This window comes from Typha latifolia, chromosome 7 (assembly GCF_019914945.1).
Source record: "Typha latifolia isolate L0001 chromosome 7, TyphaL0001v2, whole genome shotgun sequence".
Taxonomy (NCBI): domain Eukaryota; kingdom Viridiplantae; phylum Streptophyta; class Magnoliopsida; order Poales; family Typhaceae; genus Typha; species Typha latifolia.
This window is the reverse complement of record NC_133092.1, coordinates 1,048,120-1,056,943: the sequence shown is the minus strand read 5'-3', so window position 1 is coordinate 1,056,943 and position 8,824 is coordinate 1,048,120. Positions and strand designations below refer to the sequence as shown.

The 8,824-nt window shown below is 36.7% G+C and overlaps 1 pseudogene; it reads right to left on the bottom strand.

Annotated features, from left to right (window-relative positions):
• Window positions 1–687: 687 nt before the first annotated feature.
• On the bottom strand, window positions 688–8,641 carry LOC140792113 (probable LRR receptor-like serine/threonine-protein kinase At1g51880; annotated as a pseudogene).
• Between the last annotated feature and the right edge of the window lie 183 nt (window positions 8,642–8,824).

Sequence of the window (8,824 nt, the reverse complement as noted above, 5' to 3'; positions counted from 1 at the left end):
GCATTGCTGTCACAAAAAAAAAGCGGCTTGGCTCGTTTATTAAACTAGTTGAGCGTAGTCGAAGCTAGCTAACTCAAGCTCAACTCAATAAGCTCAAAAAATATTTTATATATATATATATATATATATTTGTAACTATTTAATTTTTAATATGATGACTCATTTAAAATTTTTGGACTCTTTTAAAAGTTTGGACTAGTTTAAGAGTTGGGCTCATTTTAAAATTGGACAAGATTAAGACTTAGCTCAACTCAAGCTTAGTGCAGCTAGGCTCGAGCTCCGCTCGGTTTGACCTGAGTCTAGTTTAAACCAAGAAATATGACTAGTTTACATCCTTACCCACAACATTGCGTTCCCAAACTTATATAAAATGAATTCATTTTGAATTAGTTTTTTTTTTTCAATCATCATTTATAGAAATATAAATCCAAAGTGATTGCAAGAGTTCGGCATGATTTGCATAATTGACTTTTTTTAAGGTATGATATTTGCAGAGCAATAAACATTTATTATGTATACCTGTATACGGATTTGTCCCTTAAAAAGAAGTAAACTATGGGGTGTAATGACATCATGAGCATGTCAACACTAATATAATATAATCTCATATTTAAGGATCTTCAAAAATGTGAAAAAATAATCATCGTCTCCAAAGTCTCCAACCCAATTTTTATTAAGGGCAAAAAATGTGAAAGAATTTCAAAACTTTCAAACTTTGGGATGGCAAACGTACATAAATTAACTCATAGAGAAACGTACACCAATACATCTTGAAGTAGCACACCATGCGTATCAGAGCATAAAAATCCCTCGCAATGCTCGTGGAATAACATCACTACCTTGTAGTTAGGGAACTCATGCCGCCCATTTGAACATGCATCATTTCAATCGAATCACTCTGACTCGTTTCACATACTTCCTCTGAGACATTCCTACCAATTCCCCTTGCAACCTCTTGTTCCAAGCTCATCATCAGCTGAACTACCACTTCACTCATCGTCGGCCTCTCCCTTGGCGATCTCATCGTGCATTTCATCGCGAGCTTCAAAACATTCTGCATCAATTTGGGCTCATACTCTCCTTGTAGCTTGGCATCTGCAATGCTTGCAGTTTCACGATTGTCCAGCTTCTTGCCCACCCACCCGACTATGTGACCTCTTCCTCTTGTTTCCACCGCCGGCACGCCGGTGATCAATTCCAGGAGGACGACTCCAAAGCTGTACACATCACTCTTCTCATTCAGCTGGCAACTCTCCGAGTACCTGAAAATTAGAAACACGCGTAAATTATATGATCATCCCTAATATTATGATACAGAGACATAATTAAGCCTTACTCTGGATCGAGATAGCCAAAGGTCCCAACAACTCTTGACGCATCGATAAAGCTATGGGCATCCTCTGGGAAAGACTTGGACATCCCAAAGTCCGCAATCTTAGCTTCGAATTTTTCGTTTAAGAGGATATTGTTGGGCTTCACATCTCTATGAATTATCGGTGTTCCGCATCCCGTGTGCAAAAATTCTAGCCCTGTTAGTTAAACAAGAGGGATTTGTTACTACTCCAAATTAAACCAATAGCAAAGTAAACAAACAAATTCACTCATAACCTTGCGCTGCGTCAGCTGCAATTTGGATCCGCTGAGCCCAAGTTAACACCTTCTCATGGCCATCTGTATCAGTATTAATGACATCAGATTTCGGATATCTACTGGAATAACTCTCAGTTATCCATTAAACAGTAAGTAGTACGTGGAAAGGCAAGAGGTTGCTGTTACCAAAGAGATGTTCCTTGAGATTTCCATTGGCCATGTAAGGGTAGATCAAGGCCAGGTGGGTGCCCTCCTCACATTACCCAACCATTGAAACGAGGTTCTCATGCTGAGCCGTAGACAAGAGATGGGCCTCAGCGTTGAACTCCTTGGTCCCTTGCGCAGAAGCGTCAGAGCGAAGCTTAACTGCTACCTCTGTGGTGTTGTCTTCCAAGACACCGTGGTAAACTATCCCAAATCCACCTTTCCCGATGACCCTCTCGAAATTGTTTGTGATGGCTTTCACCTCCAAGTACGAGAATCTACGGATTTTCGGTGGGTTCAACTTGTCTCTTCTAGGCGTCACTCCATGTGTCGGTCGTACTGGGAGATCAGAAGAAGGTGATGCTGTAATACACACATCATTGTTAGAATATAAAGGATAAAATCCATAGTTAAGCTATTAGAACAAAGGGGAGAAGAAGAATAAAGAAATTTACGTTGCTGTCTTCTAGATCTTCTTCTTAACCAAATGATTACTAATACAATGGCCACCAATATAAACACAGTGGGAACTATTGAAGCAACCAAAATAATCCACAACTTCTTCGTCTTGTAATTATGTGCACATGGATCACCAGGGTGGCAGAGATGATCGTTGTGCTCCAACCTAATAGAATTTACATAATCCAAGACTCGGTGCATTAGAATTGAAAGAAGAAAAAGGAATCATTAATGGATGTCGGTTGAAAGAAACAACCCCAGAGCAAGTGACCCAGATTTTTGTCTTTCAAGAAGAGCAGCTGGGATTGGTCCACTGAGTTGGTTGCATGACAAATTTCTGCGAGATGTACATAATATAGGAGGACTATCAGTATTACAGTGGTTATATCTTACTACCACCTTATTTATTATTTCTAGATATATGTACCTCATAGATATAACACGAGCTTAGATTTGTACCGGTTTCATAATATACATGACTTGGAAAGTCTATCGACGTACACTATGCGTATATATGCGCATAAATAAAAAGGAAGCTGATCCAAATGCTTACAGCAATCGAAGGGATGTCATTCCTGCTAGAAATTCTGGTATATTGCCAGTTAAACTGTTGTTAGACAAGTCCCTGAAACAGAGGAATCATTAAATCCATCACTGTTGCTTAATTGACCTTTAATAACCAAAGAACCACTCCAAATAAAAGAAAAGTAAATTTGGTATACTAGTTTCAGCATTTTAGTGTGTGTCAAAAAGCTTGTCATCAACTTATTGGGAGGTTTGAGAACTTACAATTCTTGGATGGCATTGAGTCTCGTGAAAGCAACGGGTATTTCACCGGTCAATCCATGTGAAGTTAGGTTTCTGAACGGTAACATATAAATTATATAAATACATATATATATATCTCAAATATCGATCACCACAATAAAATATATGAGCTAGCTAGCTAGGTTGGGGAACTTACACAGAGGTGACTCTTGGAGGATTAGAGGTGATGGATATACAATGTACTCCACTCCATGAAACGCTTGCAGGACCGCATGGATCTCCTTGCCATTGTGTTATCTGATATAACTTCTTGATATCCATCATAGCAACAACTGATTATTTCAGAAGAGTATTTGTTAGCATATTCAGGATAACCTCAATTACCTTTCCTCTCCGTATATTAAGAGGTGAAAAAGGGAATCAACAAATCAATTAATCCGACTCAGCTAGTTTTAGTTCCCGGTTGTTAGCAACAAATGACATACCATCTCCTTGATCAGTAGCTAAATCGGGGAGATTAATGGCAGTATAAACCTCTGCAGCATTCAACATGGGAGGAAGGGTGGAGCCATTTAAACTAGTCAAGTTAAAGTAAATGAATTCGTCTGCCGTGCTGATCACGTAGTTGAAGGATATGTGAGTGGCCAAAAGGTAGGTAGGACTGCAACTGTAGACATTGGATTGTCCCACCAATCTGACCTGGAATGACCTACTCCCATTGCCATTAAGGTAGTATAACTCGGCAAAGTGCAGATAAATGTAGTAGGTGGGACGAATAATCCCATTATTATAAGCGTCCAAGTAATACGAGAATGTGCCACCGATTGAGGCACCAGCAGTTTGCATTGCTTTCAAGGGCACGTCATAGGGGTCTGCATTACTTTGCTGGACAAGGGAAGTGGTGTTCATATGCAGCCCACCACATAATAAGTCATTCACGCAGGGCTTCCAAGTCCGGTCATACTTATCGTCGGGATACCTGCAATATTATATGACTCATGGTATCTTAGATATATATATATATAAGTAGCAAATCTCATCGTCACGAGGTAGATATTGACCATTAAAGTATTTGCGTTGTAAAGTACTTCAAAATATAACAAAACACAGCCATCCCTAATAATGAAGAAGATATTAACGTAAAAAAAGCATAAAGAAACAGACAAAACTGGCATTTCGTGATTAAGCATCTCGGGTTACCTGAGTACATCAGAGGTAAAAGGATGCAAGTTGTAACGTTCGGAGAGAACCAGAGACACGGATTGATTGACATCCTTGAACACTTTATTATTATCAATAGGCCTCAATTCAAGTGCAGAGATAAATGGAACTCCTGAGTTCGTATTTACTAGACAAACCGAGAAATAATTAGTTAAAGCAATTGTGACAATCTCAGCCACATAGAGTGTCTCGATGTAAGAGACATTAATAGTTCGCCAAATATTGACCCCTAGATAGAGATCAAATATAATAGGCCGATCACCAGTGGTATCTAGGCCATCATAGTCCCCATATAAAAAGGAGGCTCTAATAAGATACTTGGCTCCTTGATTCATCTTATCCAAGGTGTAACAATTGCGATCTCCATCTGAAAAACTTCTTACATACCACGTCTGCATAGGTTGGCCATGGGTATTCTTCCTTGGAACACTGTAGGTTTTTCCTGTGTCTATGTATTTGGCATCAGAAACATAGGTTAACCCAGTGGTGTCGTCAGGATAACTATCTCCATCATATCCGCAATCAATGCTCACGAAGCCTGTTGCAGGCAAAATATCATTAGTAACTAAGGCTGTTTTCTAATATTTTGTTAAAAATAGTGGCTTCAAGTTGAAAAATATATTATAGGGTGTCAAATGAAAACTTTCCTAATTTTTTTTACCACTCCGTCGTTATACATCGTGGCTTCAAGTTGATGACCATACTACGTAAAGCTTCATATAAGGGAAAACAAGAGAAAGAGAGAGAAGGATAGAAGAGGAAAGGAATTAATATTGTTCTCTTCTCTAGTATGGATATAAAAGAGGGAGAGAAATTTTAGTTTTTCTCTATCTTTCCTTTCCTTTGATCACTTGTGGAGAGAAGAAAAAAGTAATCGCAATAGACTTTTTTTTTCAATCTCTCCTTTTTTATTATTATCTCCTAAAATTTTTATCTAAATAAGAGAAATTTATTTTCTCCTCTTCCTCTTATTCTCTTCATTAAAACAAGACATTAAAAGATTTAGTTACCTTGCTGACCATGAAGGGGAATTAGTGTGGACGCCAAGAAGAGAAGCACGAGGAACAACGCCATCATTTTTGTTGGTGGATAAGGGCACAGATAAGTATGTATGTATCTATGTAGGAATATGCACACCCTAATCTTGAAGTACCTGTTTATATTGTCTGGCCTGTTGATAAGTCATGATATATATAGTACAGCCAGACTCGTTGACCCGTGAATAATAATTGATAGGGGGCGTTACTAGCATGTTAATTTATACACTTATACCCCTGTATTTTGCGGTGCACAAGTAAAGATACTAGTATCTAATTAATTTTGTCAGCGTTAAAGGCATATCTATCTATCTATGTTCAAGAATTTACGTCAGTTTCTATGGATTTGATGCAGCTAGCTAAAATCGTTGGGCTATTACGGAAAAACAAATCGTTGGCCTATCACAGAAAGATGAAGTGACCAGCAAATAGATTGATCTCTAACACTTGCTGAACAACTTTTATTAATTTCTATATGCTTAATTGACTTATTAAACGTGTCATATCATTAAATTTTTAATTCCACCGTTTGCTTCTCATAATGTTTACTTTTTGTTAGTCAATGAAACAATGAATACAAACATACGGCACAAAATAGGATGCTGAATATTTCTTTCTTAATATTTTAAGAAATAATTCTAAATATTGCAAATTTAATAATACATGACAACAATGACACTGCAGTACCTTGAGACATCTTGCTAAGTTTTTATTATTTGTAAACGACCGCCATAGGTTTTATTTTCATCATGTAAGGTAAATTGTGTTTCGAACATAATTTTATTTATGTAACATGTCTAGTAACTATGTATGAGCTATAACACAAGTTATAAGATGTTTAATAAATAATCTTCATGTGAAAGAATGAATTTAAAGTCAATAATTTATTTCTGCGGCAATGCTTTGCAAAGAAAAATTACACATGAATTTTTGTGCTAATGTTAGAAAGTAGTTACAACTAATATCAATTGATATTTTCCAGCGTGACTGATGTTAGGAAGTGGTTAGAACCAATTTCAATTGATTTCTCCAGAACGGATAGTGTTAGAAAGTAGTTCATACCAATTTCGAACTCATCGAATCAATTTGTTGTGCTAATTATCCAAATGGGCGAAGGAAGCGAAAGCAAGACTTTCACTCCCAAATACCACAAATGGGAATAGAGAAGGAAAACCAATACAATGTTTAGGAAAACTCCAAAGAAGTGTTAATGGTGATAGAATAGTACTAACAAAGTTCTAATCACAGATTAAACACCCTAAGAGCAACTCCAACCGAGTTCCAAATTCCAAATTTAGAGCCCGGTTGAGCTCTAATGGGGCTCTAAACCTAGCTCCAAATTTGGAGCTAGGAATAGTGGGGCTTCAAATTTGGAGCCCCACCATGAAAATGGAGCCGGGCTTCATTTGTCATATCAGCTTTTTGAAAATGTCAAAATTGCCCAATAATTGTTATATTCAATCATTTTAATTTTATTGGTATCCTTTATTAAATAATTTAGTTAGTTAAACTGAGTATATAATTAGTTTTACTAATATATTTTTAACAAAAATAATACCATTGGAAAGGTCTCATCGAGACCTTTAAAATGAGTCTAATATTAAATTATTTTTAAGTTAATTTAAATTTTAAATTTTTTATTATTTATAAAAATGAGTATAATATTAAATTATTTTTGAGTTAATTTAAATTTAATTTTTTTTATTATCTATAAAAATGAGTCTAATAAATTATGTATCCTAAAATATAATTACTCAAAATTATCCCCAATGTAAATATTAAAAATTAAAATACATTAGATATGAAATACATCAAACATGAAATACATCAAACATGAAATACATTAAAAATAAAATACATCAAATAAAAATTACATTAAAATTTATATTCCTTCATTCCCGTGCCTCTGCCATAAGTATTCAATTAGTGCATTTCGAAACTCAAAATGAGTCTCTTTATCTTAGATCTTCCTATGTCGAGTATGTAATTTCGATGCATTTAATTAAAAAATTAGTAATTTAAAATTACTTCTAAATTATTGAATATTAGTCTTATTTTAAAGATCTCGATGAGAGTTTTCTAATCATATATTTTTTATTAAAAAATAATAACGCTAAGATGATCTATTAAGTAATTTAAAATAACTAATAAAATAATATATATTATATTATTATTTTAATATATATGGAGCCCGATGCGTTAGAGTGCACCGCAATCACCAATAATGGAGATAATAGAGAGACCAGATTTACGTGATTCAGTGATGTGCCTACGCCTTACGCCCTACGTCCACGGGCGGAACAATCTTCTTTACTATGCAAATCCCTTATTTACAAAGAGTTTATGAACTCTAATCACTCTCAATACAATGGTGGTTCAACCCTCATAAATGTTCTTCCAACTATCAAGCCTTAAAAACACACTTTAGTATTTATAGGCAGGTTCAGATTTAAGGTTTTTTAGCGATACGTTTGAACGCCCTCGGGGGCGCGTTTGAACGCGCCCAATATCAATACAACAGAACCAAAAGGGGCGTTCGAACATACGAGGGGCCGTTTGAACGCCTGCAAAAATAGTTGCTCTCGATTTGGCTCGCGTTCGAACGCGGCTGGGCCATTCGAACGTCTGCATCAAAGGCTGCTCTCGGATTGGCTCGCGTTCGAATGTGGTTGAGCCGTTCGAACGCCTGTATCAAAGACTGCTCTTTGTCTAGAACCCGCATTCGAACACCCCGAGGGCTCGTTCGAACGCACTAGTACAGAAATACTGATACATGCTGAAAATTTGTTGAAACTGAATTTGAGCCAATTTTTAACACAATTTTATTTGAATTCAATTTTAACTTTTCAAAAGCAATTTTGATATTTTATGGTAGATATATATAAAAGCTTCAGACCTAGACCTAAGCTTAAGACTTTTTTTTTTTTTTGCATCGTTTCAGTCGAACCACTCTGATCACTAGCTCGTTTCACATACTTCATTAGAGACATTCCTACCAATTCCTCTTGCCTTGCAACCTCTAATTCCAAGCTCATCATCAGCTGCACTACCACTTCACTCATCGTCGGCCTCTCCCTTGGCGATCTCATCGTGCATTTCATAGCAAGCTTCACAACATTCTGCATCGATTTGGGCTCGTACTCTCCTTGTAGCTTGGCATCTACAATGCTTGCAGTTTCACGATTGTCCAGCTTCTTGCCCACCCACTCGATTATGTGACCTCTTCCTCTTGTTTCCACCGCCGGCACGCCGGTGATCAATTCCAGGAGGACGTACGACTCCAATACTGTACACATTACACTCCTCTCGTTCAGCTGGCAACTCTCCGAGTACCTAAAAGTAGAAATATCCCGAATGATCATCTCGAATGATGTGATACAGAGACATAACTAAGCCTTACTCTGGATCGAGATAACCATAGTTTTGATGGAATATAGTCGATATTCCATCTTGCTGTACATCTTTGAGACACTCCGAACATTATTCTTATTATATTATATAGCACATTATTTATTTTTTGGTAGCATTTGGATTTCCTCACCTAT